The sequence below is a fragment of the Rattus norvegicus genome, chromosome 3 (assembly GCF_036323735.1).
Source record: "Rattus norvegicus strain BN/NHsdMcwi chromosome 3, GRCr8, whole genome shotgun sequence".
Lineage (NCBI taxonomy): Eukaryota > Metazoa > Chordata > Mammalia > Rodentia > Muridae > Rattus > Rattus norvegicus.
Genome location: NC_086021.1, coordinates 110,685,553 through 110,707,096, shown reverse-complemented (window position 1 = coordinate 110,707,096; position 21,544 = coordinate 110,685,553). Strand labels below are relative to the sequence as shown.

The following is a 21,544-nucleotide window of genomic DNA, read 5'->3' as shown; positions in this document are numbered from 1 at the left end:
GGAATTGAACTCAGGGCCTCTGGAAGAGCAGTTGGTCCCAATCACTGTGGGCCATGCCATTCCTGGGCAAGTGGTCCTGATTGAGAAAGCAGGCTGAGCAAGTCATGAAGAGCAAGCCAGTCAGCAGCATCCCTCCATGGCCTCTGCCTCAGCTCCTGCCTCCAGGTTCCTGCCTTGAGCTCCTGCTCAGACTCCCTTCCATGACGAACTGTGATTGGGACATATGAACCGAAATAACTCCTTTCCTCCCTCACCAAGTGGCTCTTGGTCGTGGTGTTTTATCACAGCAACAGACATAATTAAAGCACATGGGAATGCCACATGTACCTAGGTCTGTAATTAACAACAGATGTTCACCAGATGTTCAGCTTGATGTGCACAGTCTTACTTATTTTCCCAATAAAGTGAAGATGTGTGAGCTAAGTGTGGTAGGATATACCTGTAGTCTCTGAATTTGAGAAGCTGAACAGGGGAAACCGTAAGTTCAAGATCAGCCTAGACTACACAGCAAGACCCCATCTTCAAAAGAAGAAATTATAATATTATGTTTGGTGATTGTCTCCCCTTCAACAGAAGGCAGGCCCAGAGACACTGAACTCCTTTGCTCCGGCCTATGATAAATGCATGAGAGACCCCATGACTATAATCCTGCCCCTCTAAGTATTTGGTTACAAGTTCTTCCCTCTATATGCCCCGTGCATAGCAATTTACCTTCTCAAGAGTTGGTATGGCTTTTTCTTCTCATTCATCAACCACATGGCATAGATAGTCAACACTGTTTTGTGGATAGATGCATTCTTGGTAGTTCTGCGATAGTGCTATAACCTGTACATAATATAATTAATAGGCTAATATCAATATCTAGTTCTCACAGCAGCGTGGGCTTCCTAGTGTCTGCTGTGGCCTCTGGACTACTTCCAGTGTCTAGGTTTACTGTAGATCGCTGTATTTTCTCTCACTGGAACATGGAATGAGAACGAGAAAAAGTGGTTTTAAGCTAATGAAAGAAAAATAACATTTTGTGTCTTTCATGGGACTATTCATGAGGAAGACAATTAAACAAAACACTAATTACACAGATTAGAGGACCAGCTCTGGGATGGTGATCATAAAATTAAAGTGGCTTTTCTAGTAAACTTAAACATCATAATTTCCACCAGAAAAAAAAAAAACACTTATACTAACATATTGTAAGCATACTTCCCTATCTCGGCGAGATAAGGACATTTTTCAAAAGTCACTACCCACATAAAACTGAAGATTGTCAGAACGCCACGATTTGGAGAGAGGGAGGGAACACGTCCATTTCTCAGCAAGCTGCATTTGATTGATAATGTGCCAGAAGTGTGTGTTTGTATCAGTATTTTAAGTCTGAGATGTCTAACTTAGATTTAAAGTGCGATTTCCTGAGCACCTCTGTAGGATACTACCCTCTAGTGGATGAGAAGAAGAACGCTCGGTCCCCCAGGAGCCGCCTGTCATCTGTCATCGTGTGCCCACATGCCTGAAAGTTATCACAGCTGTGTCTTCAGGCTTGCATCCACGAAGGCTACGGGAAAGTTAACCGGCATAAAGAGACTAAACTCCCTTTATCGCTTTTTTAAAAAACATAAGTAGAAAACGAGTAGGAAGACTTTAATCACTTAAGCAAGCCGTAAAGTATCTTTTCTAGGACACACAGGAAGCGTAATTACTTTCATCATTCCTAGGCTAAGATCCCTGACGAGAACAACTTAAAGAAGGGTTTGCTTTGAGGGTAAAGCCCATCATTGTGGGGAAGGCGTGAGGATCTGGTCATATTTCATCTGCAGAGAGAGATGAAGGCTCACATGGTGCTTTCTCCTTTAAAAATATCTTTTAATTATAATTGTGTGGGTGTTTTGCTTGCATGTGGGTTTCTATACCACTCTCCTGCCTGGTACCTTGGGAAGCCAGAAGACAGTTCTGAGCTGCCACATGGGTGCTAGGAATTGGACCCAGGACCTCTGGAAAAGCTTTTAACCACTGAGCCATCTCTCCAGCCATAGGTCTCTCCTTTCTATGCAGTCTGAGACTCCTACCCACATTCAGGGTAAATTAACCTTAGTTAACCTAAGTTCAATGACCTCTTAGAGACATGCGTCTCTTGGAGGCTTGCGTCTTTGGTGGTTCTAGAGCCTATCAGTCTGGAGCTAATCAACATTAGCCCTCACAAGTCTAGTCCTTGTCAACTGGACATGTATGCATACCATTATTAAGCCATAACCTATTTTGTCCAAGGTCAGATCCATGCAAAAATGCATTCGGTTTGACTTCAAAAGTCTTCATAGCCTTTCACAGTTTCAACGCCAAAGTCCAAAGTTTTTTTCTAACACTCAAGAAAGTCTCTTAACTGTAAGCCCTGTAACATCGAAAGATGAGTCCGGCTAGCAAGATAGCTCATACTTGATTTTGATCCTTGGTGCTTTAAAGGAGAGAACCAACTCCCACTCGACCGCTGTGGCACACATCCACTCACACCAGCCGCCACACACATATACAGGAAAAATGAAAAACAGAAAGTCCCATTGTTCTGATGTACAGTGGCACAGCATAAGCACCTCCATTCTAAGGGGGAGGAGCTAGGGCATAGCAAGGAAAACACCACCAAAGCTCAGCAGGGCAAACACAAATCCTACAACTCCAGGTGTGGTCCAGACCTTAAGATGGACTTCCCTGGGCTTCAGAGGGCCTGGTGAGTCCCTTACTTCCTGTTCTACTGCTGGACGCACACTCATCCCCTTTTGTGGGCCTCCTCTAATCCATATACAACTCTCCTCAGTGGAGGTCCCAAGGCCCTGGCATCTCTGACAGCCTGACTTCTCCAGGACACCCTGGAAGTTTTCCTCCACAGCTTCATTCCATAGGCTCTCCCATCCCTTGTAGGAACTTTGACTCTGCCATGTACTGCCTAGCCCCAGTGATTCTCGGGTGCCATGATTCAAGACTCTGATCTCCTCAACCTTGCACTGCTGTAGAAAATATTTAGTCTCAATTTGGGGCCTTTACCCTGCCTTTGAACATTCAGTTCCTGGATAAAAGCCACCCAACTTTTATTATTTACAACAAACCTTAACCGGCACTAGAGCTGGGCAGCTGTCTACTCTCCATGCCATTAGAATCTATCTACTTTCTATGGATAACCTCGAGTTATTTCTGACTATGCTTCATCTGGGCTGCTCTTAACTCCCATTGGCCAGCACTCAGGGCCATGCTTTCTTGACTCCTAACCCGTGGTTAGGAGACTTTCTCCTCTTTCCACCTTCTTCTCTCTGTCCTTGTGGTCTCCTTGGACCCCAAAGTCAGGAACACCAAGCCCTGCCTATATGGATTCTAATCAGCTATAGGCTGTAGCCATCTTTATTCACTAATCAGAAATAACTCAGGGGCAGGGTCACACACATCACTTGGGTCTACCTGCAGACTTTCTTACCTCTGGGGCAATCAGGTTTTGAGGGCCTGCACGTAGCATTACAATGCACAGCAACAGGGCAAACCTCAACGTTCATCTTTCATGACTATGAAACATATACTATCTTGGACTACAAATTTTATCGGCTCCTGTGCACTGGCCAGGGAGACACTTCCCTAGACCATCACTTGAGGCATCCTCAGTTAAGCTTTCTCTCTTTTTTAATGAATTTGCATTTTCAAGAGTCAGAGACTGCAGTGCTGAGGTCTTGCCCTCAGGACACTCACTCTGTTGTCCCAATAGAGAATAGAGTTTCTACAATGCTGCTAACCTCTTTCATAATTACCACTGCTTTTGAAAGCTTTTTATTCATTCTTTGCGAATTTCACATCCTGCACCCCAATCTCACTCATCACCCACTCCCTCCATATCCACCCTCTGCTCTTGTAACCTCCCCAGCAAAATAAAATAAGATAGAATAAAAACAAACAAGAAAAGCATCTTGCCGTGGAAGCTGCAGGGTGTCACAGTGTGTCACATAGTATACCCTTTTGTCCACGTATCTTGTAAATGTTCATTGCAGTGAGCCATGGTCTGTTTCAAGGCCTCTGGCTTCTAGACTTTCAATACTGGATCATTGCAGGGACTCCTCATGGATATCCTGTTGTTGACCTGTGTCATGGAGATCCTGCAGCTTTGGATCTACAGGACTGGCTCTCTCATGAGATGGGATAAATTAGGGGGTTGGCAGGCTCAAAGCCTGGATCTGGGCCTGGGAAGTAGCTGAGTTGGTCAGTCCACCAGCTCTCCTGTGCCTGCACTGCCAGGGTGAGCTCACCCAATGCCACAGTCAGCAAGGGGCAGAGGCAGCTCTCTGGCTCTCATGTCCTCTGGGCCAGCTCACCTACACCATTGTCACCAGGACCAGCTCTGCTCTGCTGCCCAGGCAAGACACAGGGCCTCTTCTCCAGAGTTCTGCAGCATGTCAGGGCCAGCTCTCTTGCTCTCATGACCTTGGGCCAACTCACCCACCTGCCACAGGCTACCACTGCTTTTGAATCTGCCTTGCCTGTAACTTTAAACTTGCTCACACTTTTTCTTGCCAAATTGCACGTTTTGTGTATCTTCTGCTGCTCTCTTCCTTCTCACAGTCGACCTGTATGGAAGCAGTAAGCAATAGCCATGGCACAGCCTAATACTATGTTAAACGAAATTACTTCACCAGACAATCTAGTCTATTTCTAATTTATCCTCAATCAAGTTTTGAGAACAGACAGAATACAGTCACACTCTTCTCCAGACTATCACATAAGTGACCCCTAGTCTAGTTCTCGATAGAGTCCATGTTTGCCTGTGAAACGTCATAAGCCAGGCGCCGATTGTCAGATTTCTCTTGGGATTCTGCTCTTCCAACTCTCACCAGAATGGTTCATTCAGGCTGTTATGAAAAAATTCCAAATGTCACAGACCAGTCCCAACTGGCTACAAGTCACATGGCCAGGTTTATCACAGCGATGCCTAGACTTTGGTACCGACTTTCTATTCTAGTTACTTCTCCTCCAAAATTTAACACTGAGAAGGAAAGGTTTATTTTGAGTCACAGCTGAACCATCTTTCCTGTCCCCAGAGCTTATCTAAGCATACAGGGATCTGGGGGTGGGGTGGGGGGAGGGGTGCAGAGGAAGCTCAGGAGTCTCCCAGGAGGGAAAGACTGATCCATTTCCACAGTCCCAAACATCCTGGCTGAGACTGCAGCTAGACACGAATGCAGGGTGAATATGAACAACCCAGAAAGTGTCTCAAGGGACAAACAGAGAGCAATAGATCCAAGAAGGTAAAGGAGATTCGGTCGCAATGGCTAACCTTGACAATGACTCAGAAAGGACAAGTGTTTCATGAATATTCTGGTCCTTCAAATACTGGATGCCGGAACTGGCTCAGGCCTATCTCTGAAGGTCATTGTGGAATTGACTGTGGCCTATCTCTGAAGATCAATGTGCTGACTGGATTTTTTTGTTTGTTTATTTGTTTGTTTGTTTGTCGACTTGACAAAGGACTGGGTCATCTGAAAAGACAGAACTGCAAATGAGGAAATGTCTCTGTAAGACCGAACTGTAAGCAGACCTGTAGAGAATTTTCTTAATTGGTGATTGGGAAGGGCCCATCCTATTGTGGGTGGCACCATCCCTGGGCTAGTGGTCCTGGGTTCTATAAGAAAGCAGACTGAGCAAGCCAGGAAGCAGCACCCCTCCACGGCATCTGAATCAGCTGCTGCCTCCGGGTTCCTGCCTGGTTTGAGTTCCTCCCTTGGCTTCTCTCAGTGAACTGCGTGTGATTCAGGATGTTAGCCAAATAAACCCTTTTTCTGCCCAAGTTGCTTTTGGTCATGGTGTTTCATCTCAACAGTGCATTTAATGAACAAGACGATGGTTTTAAAAAATAAATATGTAAACCCAGGGCCCCAGCTCCTTAGCAGTGACAAAAGGCTCTCGACAGAACATAGCTGAAGCTACACCTTCTCCTGAAAAACCACTAGTGATGAGCTGATGAGCTAGGATCCGCCTCTGCTTCTGGGCAGTGGCTCCTGCAAGCCAAGCCCTGGGCTGCGTTATCAGTAACTGATGCGCCATTTGCTGCAACTGGGAAGGGAAATGGGGACCAAATCCCCAAACTGGAGCAGCCTGGCTCCCCGAGGCCATGCTCCACGAAGGAATAAAATGTGAATCACTAGTGTGGGTCCGCTCGATGGATGTGGCCTGAGGGAAGGGGGGCCCACCCTCGGAGTCTCCCACCCTCGGAGTCTCCCACCCACATCTACAGCAGATTCTCCTACCAACTATGGTTACTGTGTGAGCAGAGAACAGGATCCTGGGGCCTGAATTTGGCTACTGTCTAGCATGACAAGCTTCCTCCACACTCTATGTCCTTCACTGCTGTCCACCCAGCGAAACAGAACCAAACCAGCCTGAGCTTCGCTACCTTAGAATACCTATTCGTGCCGGTGGGTTCTAGGGTACCTAAATGCAGCCTTATGGACAAGGAGAAACGGACTTCTGAATTTCCGATTATCACCAGCAGGGGGAGCCTCGAACAATGCAATCTGGGAACAGCGAGAGGACTTTCCAGCATGAAGGAACCCCTGCTCACAATATCCACAGACACAGTGTTCTACCTTCGATGAATAGTAATTACTATGGAAAATGGTAATACTCACATTATAATCTCCTCTTATGAAATGTAAACAGATTCTTCCTGCTAGTGGAGGAAACCAGTGAAAAACAGAAGTTCTTCTCTAGGAGTTGTGTAGACCAACTACAAAACTCCCAAAGTAGTCTCCCTTACACTTTCTCACCCCTCCTTGCCCTCCTACTCTTTAAGATTTAGTTGCCTACTCTAGCTGTAACTATAGCAACCCGGATGGTGGGAGATTATGGAAACTCCTACACATTCTTTTAGAGTCAGGTAAGTCTTCACCTTATCCATGAGGCCACCGCTAACACCGTCTTCAACTTCTGAGAAGACTGTCTCACTGTGACTGCACAGGTAAGCTGGACTCTTGCCTCATCTCTCAAACCTCCCTTTGTGGCATTGGATGAGCTCTCCCAGCAAGATGGCTCATTAAGTAAAGGCACCAGCCATCAAGCTTGATGACCCAAGTTCGATTCCCAGGACCCACATACAAGAAGCAGTGCTCTGGCCAACACTAGTGTGTTGTATCACGTGAACACATATGTGCATATGCACATACAATCAATAAATAAATAAGATTTAATAAACTTTTTAAAAAGGACTTTATCTACTTGGCTTATATTTGCACCCCTGGTGTATACGTATGACTGGTGCAGGGTCACATAGACACTGATCACGCGTGTCAGACACTTAAGGCAGCTGTATTGCATTGGAGTGGACAGGCCTGAGGCAGACTGTCCAAGGGGCTGAGTTGAGGCAGAGAGGCCTAAAATAACCGGCAACACAGTCAGAAAAGAAGTGTAATTCATGTCCTCAGGCAGAGAGCTATGCCTGGCATGCAAACCATCCAGGAAAGCCCAAGGGAGGCACTGGAGAAAAACAAGGAAGAAGGAAACTCTCCAGGAAAGCCAAAAGAAGCAAGGCACTGGAGAAAAACAAGGAAGAAGGAAACTCTCCAGGAAAAAATGGGAGATGGAGTAAAACTTGAGAAGCTGAAGTTCAGCCTCCTGTTAAAGTAACTTTTATTTTCCTATAAGTAACTATCTCGGATGCTTACTGCCTCAGACTGTTAATCTAGTCCTAGTCCTAGTCCCAGAAGCTTCTAGCCTCCGTACAATCTAATCTAGGCCTAGATGTTTTCAGCCTCTGAGGCTTACTGCTGAATAAGCTCGCCCTTTCTTTCTGAGCTGTGGCTGGCTGGCTCATCTCAGCCGTTCTGGCTCAAACTCCTCTCCAAGCTGACTGAGTCAATCTGGCTTCTCTCAGTTTCTGACTGAATGGCTCTGCTTGGCCTCATACTAACTTCAACAATGTGTTCTAATCTTCTGGTTCCTTCTCACTCTCTGGCTTGCTCTGCCTTCGCCTGAGCCGAGTATGTTCTTTCTTCAACCTGTCTCTACAAAACTGCCTCCTGTTGTTTCCCATTTCCTCTCTCTTCTTGTGAGAGTTGGGCACATCCTATTCTGTCAAATCTTTTTCTGATTTGTCACTTTGTCTGCCACTCAACTAGACATCACTGGATGCTTCCTTCTACAAACTAACTTTACCTTCATTATTTGGCATTAAAGGTGTATATTAAGGGTGTGTGTGTATGTATTCCAGCTGGGGAGATTAAAGGTGTGTTCTAAGGGCTGAGTCATGCTATGACTAGAAACATTTTTTTTTTTTAGTAAATAACACAATCTCTAGGTTCAGTGTGATCAAATATCCTGCAACAGTCTATAGTTCTTGAAAGTGGTCACCACAAAATGTTCCAGACTTGTGAGAGAGCACAGGCGTCTGATTTTTAAAAATGGTATCAGCTAAGTTTCTTGCAGAACTGCACAACAAATCTAAGGAGTGAAATTTGCCCTCCTCGTTGGCTCAGAGCGGCAGTGTAGAGGAGGGTGAACCTGGTACAAATAGCTTGCAATCACACTTTCAGCCTTAACCCACTTTAAATCAGTACAGTGAGATACCCTAAGCCAACCTGGGCTCAGATCCACTCACAGTGTTGTAAGGTTTGTTTGTTTGTATCCTTGGCTGGCCTGGAACTTGCCATGTCAACTAGGCTAGCCTTAAACTCAGAGAGGTGCACTCACCTCTACCTCCTACACACTGGGGTTAAAGGCCAGCTCGACCTTATAGTCTGTATCCTATAAAGAATCTCTGTGTAGCTCTGGTTGGCCTGGAACTCGCTCTGTAGGCCAGGCTGGCCTTGAACTTAGAGACCTGCCTCTGCCTTTTGAACGCTAGGAGTGAAGCTGTGAGCCACCATGTTTTTTAAATGAAGAGGGGAAGAAAAGAGCTGATGGTTGCTGTGCTCCATTTACTGCGGAGTTGATTTTTGGCATCAGCAGGTCACATGGTTCCCTCAGCTTTTGAGCTGCGTATCATTGCTTGATGAACTCTGTGCTATTTTCCCTACTAGTCTTTCCTTTGAGTGAGGAGGCAAGGACGGCTTGTGCAGGAGTGCTTGTTCAGCCAAGCTATCCCACCAGCATTTCATCCTTCCGTCTACTCTTTGTTCCCCAACTGAGAACTGAGCTTGCATGCAGAAACAGAGATGGCACTTTGATACTTCACCTCCAGTGGGCCTCGTTAGTTTTCTTGTGATACCAATAGGTGGTGGAAGCTAGCCACAAACTACTTTCCTAGGGAGCTCAGCTCTGTTAGTAAGAGACATGATAGGAAGGCTGAAGCAACAGGCTAGAAGTAAGTGTGATTTCAGTCCCAACTTTAGCCATAAACCCATCCCAAATCAAAGACCACATGGGCAGGCAGACATGTGGACTGAGATTTCAAATACAAAACCTCAAGGATGACATCATCCGTTTACCGCAATTTACGCAAATACTTCTAGAAAAGGGAATGTAACAAGCAGCCAAGAGTCCTGTGAGCAACACACCCAAGGCTGGACATGCAGACCAGGGCTGTCCCAAGGCTCAGCAGCTGCGCTTATCAAATGCCCCTCCCCACAGAGCAGCACTGCACAGACCAAGGGCCAGTAGGAGCTGCAGTAATTCCACAGGAAATGTATCTGTATCGCACCTTCGGGAGGCTGCAGAGCAATCTAACCAGGAGCAGGACCCTGCCCTGGGAGCAGGAACCCACCCGCACCCCACAGGGCAGTAGCTACCATTGGCACTCCCAGCCTGTCAGTCAAGGGCCAACCAGCAAAAGGCAATCAGCCTTCTGGAAAGTGTGTCAACTTCTTGGTAGTAAAAAATGAGGTGCAAGCATTATGACTAACGAAGTACACAAAGAATCAAGGTTCAAGACACAGCAAAGGTAAGAACAGAACCCTGACTGTAGCCAGCTGACTGTTGAGGGAGGTCTTGAGGACACTCTACTCTCTGTGAGTCAGATCTCGTCACTGTCTATACAGCAGAAAGGCCAATGTAAGGGTGAAGATGGAATATTCTAGATATGGTGATCTATGTTTGTAACCCCAAACCCCAGCACTCGGGGATCTTGATTGCGTTAGAAACCATCCTAAGCTCATATAGACAAGCTTGGGTGAGATAGCAAGATTCTAACAATAAAAAACCAAGTTCTGGATAAGAGAGTAGACTAGTGGCTATCTATGTGGAAGCCAGTAAAGGAGAGACTCAGAATTTAGAAACAAACAAAGCAAAGCAAACCAGAACTTACTCCAAAAAGGGAAATAGACAAACACTCAAACAATTCACACTGGCTGGAGATTTGGCTGGTAAAGTGTTTGCCTAGCATGCCTGAAGTCCAAGGATCAAGCCCTAATGTCCCGTATAACAGGTATGCTGTTGCACATCTGTGACCCCAGTACTTGAGAGAGAGAATAGAAAAAGAAATGGAAAACTTCAGTGGGATTTACAGATCCATAAAGAAATTGTATTGGCAAGCTAAAAATCTTATCTTTTACAAAACAGTGAGAAAAAGGTCATAGGTAGGCTGCGCGTCTTTAATATCAACACTCTGGAGGTAGAGGACGGTGGATCTCGACAAGTCCAAGGCCGGCCTGGTCTACTTATCAAGCAAGCTTCAGGACAGCCAGTGCTAAAAAGTGAAGCCCTGTCTCCAAAAAGAAGAGGAAGAGAAAGAATGAAAGGAAGGAGAGGGGGAGGGGGATCTGGAGAGATGGCTTGACAGTTAAGAGCAATGGCTGTTCTTCCAGGGGACCCAGGTTCAATTCCCAGCACCTACATGGCAGCTCACAGCTGTCTGTAACTCCTGTTACAGGGGATCTGACACCCTCACACAGAGATACATGCAGGCAAAACACCAGTGTACATAAAAAAAATAAATTATTTTATAAAACAAGAAAGGAAGGAAAGAGGACAGAGAGAGAAAGTAAACAGCGAGAAAATGTTTTTACCACTAAGACTGATAAAAATCGAAATATCTAGCAGTGTCAAGAACTGTCAAGACAAAAGGAAATGACAAATTCTCAAATTCAGATGCGTGGATGAGAAGGGGACACCCACTGGGAGGACAAGTGGTAGCATCTTCCATTGTCATCGGTACACCTTGTGATTCAACTCTTCCATTCCCAGGAACGCGCTCTTTAAGAAGAGTCTGGCACACATCTACAAGAACAGATTCACCACTGATCATTGTAGTATCTTCTGGAAAGTTGAAAAACAGAGTTATGTTAATTTCTATCAGTGGGTGTGCTGGTTAATAGTGGCTGTCAACTCAACAGGATCCAGTTACCTAGAAGACAAGTCTCAAGGCTTGTCTGTGAAGGGGTTTCTAAATTGAATTAATTGAGGTGAGAAACATACCCTAAACATTGGTGACACCATTCCATATTCTGGGTTCCAGACTGAAAAGCTGGGACCCTGTCATGAACTCAAGAAATCCACCTGCCTCTGCCTCCTGAGTGCTAGGATTAAAGTGCAGACAACAACACCAGGCGATTCCTTCTTCTTCTTCTACTTTTTTGGGGGGCGGGTAGGAACGATCTTTTATTGGGGGAGGGTTCATCAATCATCAATCCTTGGCCGCCGCCTTCCTCATGGCTGCCAGCACGTTGCGTGGATGTGCATGCCCACCCTCTTCTGGATGAACTTGAGTGCGCGCTTGTCCTTGGACACTGAGCAACTCCATGGCTCACCGCTCGTCAGGCGCAAAGTCGCACACCTCTCGGATCATGTCCCGCTCAAACTTGGTGTGCTTGGTGAGGCGCTCGCAGCGCAGGCTGAGTCTCGGCTTGCCGACGTTCTTCTTCATCACCCTGTGGCCCTTGTTGAGGCCCACGGCTATGGGGTAGCACAGGACCATGGCTGCTGCTCTGCAATGGCGGCCGGGACAGGAAGCAGGAGATTCCTTCTTAATTCAAGACCAACTCTTCATCCTTAACATGCCTTTGTTGGATACTTTGTCACACACCCAGAAAAGTTAGCTAACGAGGACTAGTGGAGAAGCGGTGCCATGGTTTTGAAAATTCTGACCATATTGGTTCTTAGGCCTTTGCAGCTAGCTGAGAGGAATGTGAAAGAGTTTGAAACTTTAAGGGTTAAAAGCCCTAGAATGCCATAGTCAGAATTTAGTGAGTTATTATGGTGGGAACTGGAAAACCAGAGTGTCAAGAGAAATGCTGGCTCCAGAGATCTGGCTCATGGAGCTGCACAGGCAAATCGGCTCAATCAGGAACTGGGCTAGAAACCATCTGTGTGCTATTTCAGGCAAAGAATCGGTTTCATTCTGACCTTGCCTGGGAACTTGGTGGAGGCTAAATTGGAAAGTAAATGGACTCACGTGTTTGATGAAGGAAAATTTCAAGCCAGAACAGCATTCAGGCTGTGGCCCGGCTACTGCTCACTGCTGCTTTTCTGTTCACAGTGACAGAAAGGAGAGAGGCCAACCAACTGAGGCGTTCAACTCAGCAGCTGAAAGCGACTTCCCTGGCAGGTGTTATTGATGAGCATTGGTTTTTACAAGATGGAGCTTCTAGAGGTGTGGCCCTCCCCTGGAGCACATCCACAAATCTCTTGACAATTACAGCCAATAGCTCCTTTCTTCACCTAAAGGAAAGGTTCTCAACCTTCCTAATGCTGCAACCCTTTAATACAGTTCTTCATACCATGGTGGCCCCCCCAACCATAAAATTATGTTGTTGCTACTTCATATCTGTAAGTTTGCTACTGTGATAAATTGTAACATAAATATCTGATATGCAGAATATCTGATGTGACCACCAAAGGGGTCGAGGCCCACAGATTGAGCACCACTGACCTAACTAGAGGTTCTTCTTATCTTTCCTCTCCATTTGCTCCACCCCCAGACCCCCGAATTGTAGACCTGGATAAAAGCAATCAGCGGTAGTTGTGATACAACCTGAGTGCTAGTCTGTCTTAAAGTCTCTCTTTGGTCCTCAACTCATAAATCCAGTCTCAAGTTCTCAGGATGCAGACAGATTCTTTACAGGACACAACACAAATGGCCTTTGAGCTCAGTTTCCAGCAGAGTCCTCGATCTTCTCTAAAACCTCAGGAGTCAGGCCTCAGCTGTCTAATTTTGTCTTAGCATTTTGGTCCTACTGAAGATCTAAACCAGAATGGTCCATTGAGCCTTGCTTACAGCGTTCACTCAGTTAGCTCTCTGTTGCTGCGATCAGAACCCTGGAGAAAAGGAGAAGGAGGAGGAGGAGGAGGCAGAGGCAGAGGAGGAGTTGGGGGAGGGGAGGGTGAGGAGGAGGAGGAAGAAGAAGGGGAAGGGAGGGGGAAGGGGAGGGGGAGGAGGAAGAGGAGGAGTTGGGGGAGGGGAGGGGGAGGAGGAGGAGGAAGAAGAAGGGGAAAGGAGGGGGAAGGGGAGGGGGAGGAGGAAGAGGAAGAGGAGGAGGGAGGGAGAGGAGGGGGAAGGGGAGGGGGGGAGGAAGAGGAAGAGGAAGAAGAGGAGGGGGGAGGGGGAGGGGGAGAAGAAGAAAAAGAAGAAGAAAAAGAAGAAGAAGAAGAAGAAGAAGAAGAAGAAGAAGAAGAAGAAGAAGAAGAAGAAGAAGGAGAAGGAGAAGGAGAAGGAGAAGGAGAGGGAGAGGGAGAGGGAGAGGGAGAGGGAGAAGGAGAAGGAGAAGGAGCAGCAACTGTTAATCCCACTGGGCAAGAAAAAGACCACTACCAAAATTTGAAGCAAGCTTGATTTGTATTGGGGTGCACCAGAGAGCTGGCCAGTGACTGCCTCCCAAGTCAGACTAATGAGGATAGCCCTGAGTTCATTTCTTAGGAGTACAATCAGAAGTATGTGAGAAGTAGATTTACAGGAGAGAGACAATGGAGGAATAAAGAGGTGTAGGAAAATCCCAAAACAACAGCTATCACCACGTGCGGGCTAGCGGGTATTCTCTAAAGCAAGTCAAGGTCATGGGTTGGGTAGGTCAGGTTCTAGGAAACAGAGACAGAAACTCAGCTCTTACAGTAAATGGAAACTTATTTTTAACAACACAGCTATGACTCCTACCTTCAAAATGGAGTCACACAGATTCCTCACAAGTTGGAAAGGAAAGGGCTTCTTTGGTTTCTACTTCCAGGTAACAACCCTTTCACTGAGGAAGTCGGGTCAGAAACCACAGAGCTCACTGATTACTGGCTTGCTCCCAGGCCATTTTAGCTAACTTTCTCACACATTCCAAGCCTACCTGCCTAGGAATGGTGCCACCCACACCAATATGCAATTAAGAAAAAGCTTCACACCCAGAAATGAACCCACACACCTATGGGCACTTGATTTTTGACAAAGGAGCCAAAACCATTCAATGGAAAAAAGATAGCATTTTCAGCAAATGGTGCTGGTTCAACTGGAGGGCAACATGTAGAAGAATGCAGATCGATCCATGCTTATCACCCTGTACAAAGCTTAAGTCCAAGTGGATCAAGGACCTCCACATCAAACCAGATACACTCAAACTAATAGAAGAAAAACTAGGGAAGCATCTGGAACACATGGGCACTGGAAAAAATTTCCTGAACAAAACACCAATGGCTTATGCTCTAAGATCAAGAATCGACAAATGGGATCTCATAAAACTGCAAAGCTTCTGTAAGGCAAAGGACACTCTGGTTAGGACAAAACAGCAACCAACAGATTGGGAAAAGATCTTTATCAATCCTACAACAGATAGAGGGCTTATATCCAAAATATACAAAGAACTCAAGAAGTTAGACCGCAGGGAGACAAATAACCCTATTAAAAAATGGGGTTCAGAACTAAACAAAGAATTCACAGCTGAGGAATGCCGAATGGCTGAGAAACACCTAAAGAAATGTTCAACATCTTTAGTCATAAGGGAAATGCAAATCAAAACAACCCTGAGATTTCACCTCACACCAGTGAGAATGGCTAAGATCAAAAACTCAGGTGACAACAAATGCTGGCGAGGATGTGGAGAAAGAGGAACACTCCTCCATTGTTGGTGGGATTGCAAACTGGTAAAACCATTCTGGAAATCAGTCTGGAGGTTCCTCGGAAAATTGAACATTGAACTACCTGAGGATCCAGTTATACCTCTCTCGGGCATATACCCACAAGATGCCCCAACATATAAAAAAGACACGTGCTCCACTATGTTCATAGCAGACTTATTTATAATAGCCAGAAGCTGGAAAGAACCCAGAGGCCTTTCAACAGAGGAATGGATACAGAAAATGTGGTACATCTACACAATGGAATCTTACTCAGCTATCAAAAACAATGCCTTTATGAAATTCATAGACAAATGGTCGGAACTGGAAAATATCATCCTGAGTGAGGTAACCCAATCACAGAAAAACACACATGGTATGCACTCATTAATAAGTGGCTATTAGCCCAAATGCTTGAATTACCCTAGATGCATAGAACACATGAAACTCAAGACGGATGATCAAAATGTGAATGCTTCACTCCTTCTTTAAAAGGGGAACAAGAATACCCTTGGCAGGGAATAGAGAGGCAAAGATTAAAACAGAGACAGAAGGAACACCCATTCAGAGCCTGCCCCACATGTGGCCCATACATATACAGCCACCCAATTAGACAAGATGGATGAAGCAAAGAAGTGCAGGCCGACAGGAGCCGGATGTAGATCTCTCCTGAGAGACACAGCCAGAATACAGCAAATACATAGGCGAATGCCAGCAGCAAACCACTGAACTGAGAATAGGACCCCCGTTGAAGGAATCAGAGAAAGAACTGGAAGAGCTTGAAGGGGCTCGAGACCCCTTATGAACAACAATGCCAAGCAACCAGAGCTTCCAGGGACTAAGCCACTACCTAAAGACTATACATGGACTGACCCTGGACTCTGACCTCATAGGTAGCAATGAATATCCTAGTAAGATCATCAGTGGAAGGGGAAGCCCTTGGTCCTGCTAAGACTGAACCCCCAGTGAACGTGATTGTTGGGGGGAGGGCGGCAATGGGGGGAAGGTGGGGAGGGGAACACCCATAAATAAGGGGAGGGGGAGGAATTAGGGGGATGTTTGCCCGGAAACCGGGAAAGGGAATAACATTCGAAATGTAAATAAGAAATACTCAAGTTAATAATAAAAAAAAGATATCGCATATATCACATGACTTTAAAAAAAAAAAGCTTCACACATACGGCCACAGTTCAATCTGATCAGGGTCATCTTCAGTTGAGGTTCCTTCCTCCCACGTGACTCGAGCTTTGGGTCATGTTGACAGCCAGCCGAACATTACCTATGACAGTGTTACAAGGCTTCTCTAGCCTAGATCTCCACATTCTTCCACAGCCCTCATACAAGCCAGTTCAAAAGGCCTACAAACCACATGATCAAGATTGTCACAGCAATGGCCTCCTGTTAAGCCCATTGGGCAGGAATGAGACCATTACCACCATCTTTGAGTCAGATTGAAGCAAGCATCGATTAAATGCTGGCCAAGATGATGAACTCTGACCAAGTCCGTTCTGGGGTTCCCAAAAAATGGTAATGAGTCACATTTTGCAGAGGTTTATAAAGGCACACCCATAAGGCCACATATTTCCCACCAATCGTGGGCAAGCATGTATCCTGACATACTTCCTGTCTGAATGTGACCAAGCACACCCGATTGGGTCAAACAAACTTGTTTAGGGTACAAAAACACAAAACACGTGGCTTGTTATCTTCCTAAACAGTAGCCTCCAGAATCTCAGGCGGTATCCATCCTCTGCAAGGATATTACAGGGCAGACACATTTTGTTAGTGGATCCCTTAGGCACAGTGATTAAAACTTAAACTATAACTTTGGCTCTCACTCTCCCTACTTGGTAACATGTTTCTGTATTACTTACTTTTCTTATTTTTATAGCCAAATACCTGACAAGAAGTGACTTATGGGAGGAATGGTTTCTTTTGTCTCACTTTTAAGAAGGGACACAGACCCTGATGTCAGTAAAGATATAGCAACAGCAGGAGTAGGAAATAGCTGTGTCCACAATCAGGAAACAAAAAGGCATTTTTACTAAGAAAATAATACACTGTCTTTTATAGATGTCAAAAGATGTTTTTCAAAGGTTCTGTAAGTTCTGGTAGCTAATTTCCAAAGGCAGAGGTGGAACGCCAAGCCGAAGATTTCCTTGTTTGTGGTTTCTACAAGGTCAATGTAAGGTAGTGGTCAATGTAAGGGCGTGGAGAGAAGGCTCGGTGGCTAAGAGCATTCTGTCTAAGCTCCACTCCACAGTTACCTGACCATAGTCAAGCCTGCCTGACACTATAAAAGGGGCTGCTTGCCCCCTCCTCCCTCTCTTGCTCTCTCTTGCTCTCTTACCCTCTTCCCCCTTTGTCTCTTCTCTCCCCATTCCCCTCCCTCCCCTCTCCATGACCATGCTCATGGCTGGTGAGTCTCTCTCTGTCTCTATCTCTGTCTCCCCCCCACCCCTGTCTGTCTGTCTTTCTCTGCTACTACCTTCTTAACTCCCCTCCCCATGCACTGAATAAACTCTAGGGGAAGAGGTGCCTCAAAATGGGCCCGCAGAGGCACCCCTTCCCCCACACCTCCATAGAACATATCCCCCCTTTCTTTATCTTTTTATAAATGCATCAGTTTGATTCCCAGCTGCCTGAAACTCCAGAGAACTGACACTTCTCCCATCTACCTCCTTGAGCAGGCACACGCACAGGCACACAGATAGTCACATACATAGATAGTAATTTACAAACAGAAAAGGGGAAGCTAGGAAAAGGGAAATTAGACTGGGAAAATGAAAGAGCAGCAAAGAGGAAATGGTGTGAACAAATTCTGGGCATGAAGATGGAGACCCACACTGGTTTTGATTGGGCTGGGAGGTCGGTTCCATGTAAAGGTGACAGAGCAGAAATGGTTCAGATGTAAGGATGTCTGTGATAGGTGGGCTTTATAGCATTTGGGGACATTTAATAAACGATTCTCTTTTAGAGATTTATTTTATTTTTAATGAAGGGTATTCGGGGGTGCATATGTGAGGGCAGGTGCCTGCAGAGACCAGAGGTTTCAGATGCCTTGAAGCTGGAGATATAAGTGGTTGAGAGCTGCACAAAGTGGGTTCTGGGAACCAAAATTGGGTCCTTGGAAAAGCAGCCAGGGCCTTTAAAGACTGAGCCATCTCTCCAGCCCTGCACTGGTGATTCTTACTCTTGAGTCTCAGATAGCATGTCTCCCACATTCGGGACTTTGCACTATAATGCAAACGTGGTCATGTAAGTTGTCACCCACTCTCCTTCAGAGCCTGCACTGTAAGCTCAAACACTCCAGAGACTGGATCCAGGCCCCATAACAGCAGTTGTGTGCTCTTGGACAAGTTAACTTCTCTTCACCTTCATTTTCTTATCTGTACAATGGGGGTATAATGGAGCAGCCTCCTTTACAAGAACATTAAGGAACCAATTAGCAGCATACTACCTAATACATGAAATGATTAATAAGTGTTGACTTCTGTGTGAAAAAATAGTTAATCATGAATTACAAAGAGAAGATATTCACTAAAGGTAGAGTATTTTTCTTGTTCCTGAGAAATCTCAAAGGATGATAATTCTAATTATTTGATTAACCAGAAGCAATTGATCCTCTCAGGGCTGGTCCCTTTGCAAAGAAGTGCTACAGTGGCTCTGAAGACAGCAGGGCTCCAGCTGACTGGTGTTAGCCACAAAAGATTCCTCCTAAGACCTTGTCTAACCAGTCTGGGCAGGACACAGAGTTTCAAGAATCTTTTCTTTTCCAAGCTAGCAGTCTATAAACTGAGAAGTTGGTTCTAACACTTATAAAGAAACAAATTAAGAGGAATTTCCAGTGGCCACCCTGCCACCTATCCCGAGGAAGACCCAGAGGCTTCCTGAACAAGTTTGCTACAGCCACATAGCACCAGAGGTCCTGGGAAGTCTGGGCAGTGCTGGAGGATTGGGTCACCATTTTGACCATTTGTCAGCTTTGACAAATTCCCTCCAGGTGACTTTGGGAAAGTCGATCTGAGGCATTATAACTTCAAGAGCTGCTTCTGCTCAACCGTCAACCTGGATACACTGTGGACACTGGGTCGGTAAATGCTGCCAAAAGCAAGGCTGGAACTGCCCCAATCATCGCTGTGGTGCAATGAGCAACTTCCAGGTTCTGGGGGAAGGGAAGGCTCTCTAATCAGACTGCCATCCTGAAGGTTAAAGCCTTCAGCGAAGGGCCGAGAAGATGCCTGTGTCCTAGTGGCTTGAAAAGCCACTGGAGTGTGTGTGTGTGTGTGTGTGTGTGTGTGTGTGTGTGTGTGTGTGTGTGTGTGTGTTGTTAAATGCTAACATTTTTTGAAAATAATGATGATTGATGATGATAGTGATGATTGATATGATGGTAATGATGGTGATGGTTGATGATGATTGATGATGATTGATGATTATGATTGATGATGGTGATGATGATTGATGATGGTTATGATTGGTGATGATTGAAGATGATGATACGATAATAAATATATATTCTTAAACTAGATAACAGTGATGATTGCTCAACGTGTAATAGTAGAGCTGATGTCAGAGATGGATACTATGGTGTGTATGAGAGAGAGGGGAGACAGGGGCTGGGGGCAGAGAGAAAAATGCTGATCTCTGGCATCAATGAACCACAGACACCAAATCAAGCTGCAGTCGCATTGAGTAGTATCAGAAAGGAGTAATCTCTTGTGAATTAATAGGTGTACAAAACACACACATCTGCAGAAGAGACAAAATGCTCCACGTCGCACACTCAGGATGGAATAAAGTGGCCATTTAGCCTATGTACACGACACCGGAAAAGCTGTCGAGTGCAATCTGAGCCGGCCTCTTTGATAAAAGGGACAGTGATGGGTTCAACAATGCCCTTCTGCGGACAGGGGCACAGGAGATGGGCTCTTTATCCTAGTATCTGACTTACTACCTAAGAAGAACGAGAAACTTAATAACTGTCATTTTTCCTTTCCTGTAACTAAAGTTATTTTTGTAAAGGATTATTTTTGATTTACTGTATCTCTAGTGGAAATCAGAACATGTTAATTAAGACTTCTAGTGTGTGAGATCTACTGATCAGTATGTTGCTTCCAAAGCAGACCCACGATTGGAACCTCACATTTGTTTGACTTTTTTTTTAAATCCTTTAAATTCATTTATTTCATGTACGTGAGTACACTGTAGCTGTCATCAGACACACCAGAAGAGGGCATTGGATCCCCATCACAGATGGTTGTGAGCTACCATGTGGTTGCTGGGATTTGAACTGAGGACCTCGGGAAGAGCAGTCAGTGCTCTTAACCACTGAGCCACCTCTCCATCCCATTTGTTTGACTTATAAGGTCTAGCACAGAAAGGAGAATTTCTGTAGGGCAAAGGTCATGTATCTATTTCAGTGCAGTCATATGTTGCTTAATAAGGTAGCCAGAGTTTGAGAAAAACATTGTTAGGTAATTTCATTGTTGTACAAATATGGTGGAACATACTTAAATGGCTAAGATGGCTATGACATCATTAGACAGTATAGCTCTATGGGACCACCACTGCATAGTCTCATTGTTGACTAAGAAGTCTCTATGTGGTGTATAACTATATATGCAATAGTTATTACTGGAGCGCTATTATTGCCCCCAGCACTTTGGCAAGCTCATAAATGTTCTCACATTTGGACTTCACAGCACTTTTATGAGGGCAGTTACTATTACCCTTCAGATTTTATAGATGATTATCTGGGGCTTGGAGCTACCAAGGCCATTTCCCAAAGTCCCAAAGCAGAGCCTGGGTAAGAGCTCAGAGTGGCATGGCTCCAAACCTTGTGCTAGCTGGACAACCTTCCTGTTCCACTCCAGTGGAAAGCTGCTCCACCTTTCAGACCTGCTTGCCTGTAGGCTTGTCTCATTTTAAAGCTGATTTTTCCACATGGCAGCCATGGATGGTGCGCTAGCTCTGGGTTTGTAAGATCCTGAAGCAAGTGTGACTCCCAGAAGAGAAATAGATATAATAATTGTTCTGTGGGCAGCCATTCCCTGGAAAATGACTGCCAATCATTCCTCCCTTTTCTGTGTGGGCAGGCCACTCCTCTCAACAACAGAGAGTGTTTATATCTCTCCTCTTAAACCTGTTTCTCCTTCCTTCCCTCCTTCCTCCCTCCCTCCCTTCCTTCCTTCCTTCCTTCCTTCCTTCCTTCCTTCCTGTCTCTGTCTCTGTGTCTCTGTGTCTCTGTGTCTCTGTGTCTCTGTGTCTCTGACTCTTTCTCTCTCTCTCTCTCTCTCTCTCTCTCTCTCTCTCTCTCTCTCTCATTCTCTTTCTCCCTCCCCTCCACCCCCTCTCTCCTGAGACTCATTCCAGGATTTCTGAGCCCAGGTCGATGAGATACTGGCAGCCTCTGTTTTGATGCCTTTGAACACAGCTTTCACACTGTAAAGATATCCATGGTGTCCACACGAGGAGGCCTGAAGGATAAGATACCACACGGAAGGAGGAGCCGCACCTAACGGTCATCATCAAAGCCCCCAACCTTCCAGCTGCAGGCAGGTACCTGCCT

General features: G+C 45.6%; 1 long non-coding RNA gene across 1 annotated transcript in view; it reads right to left on the bottom strand.

The window, feature by feature from the left end:
- The window catches only part of LOC102549184 (uncharacterized), a 63,279-nt gene that overhangs the window by 11,195 nt on the left and 30,540 nt on the right, over positions 1-21,544 (bottom strand). Inside the window, exon 3 of the long non-coding RNA XR_010065277.1 lies at positions 712-825. This is a non-coding gene — a long non-coding RNA (uncharacterized LOC102549184). The remainder of the gene's footprint in view (positions 1-711; positions 826-21,544) is intronic.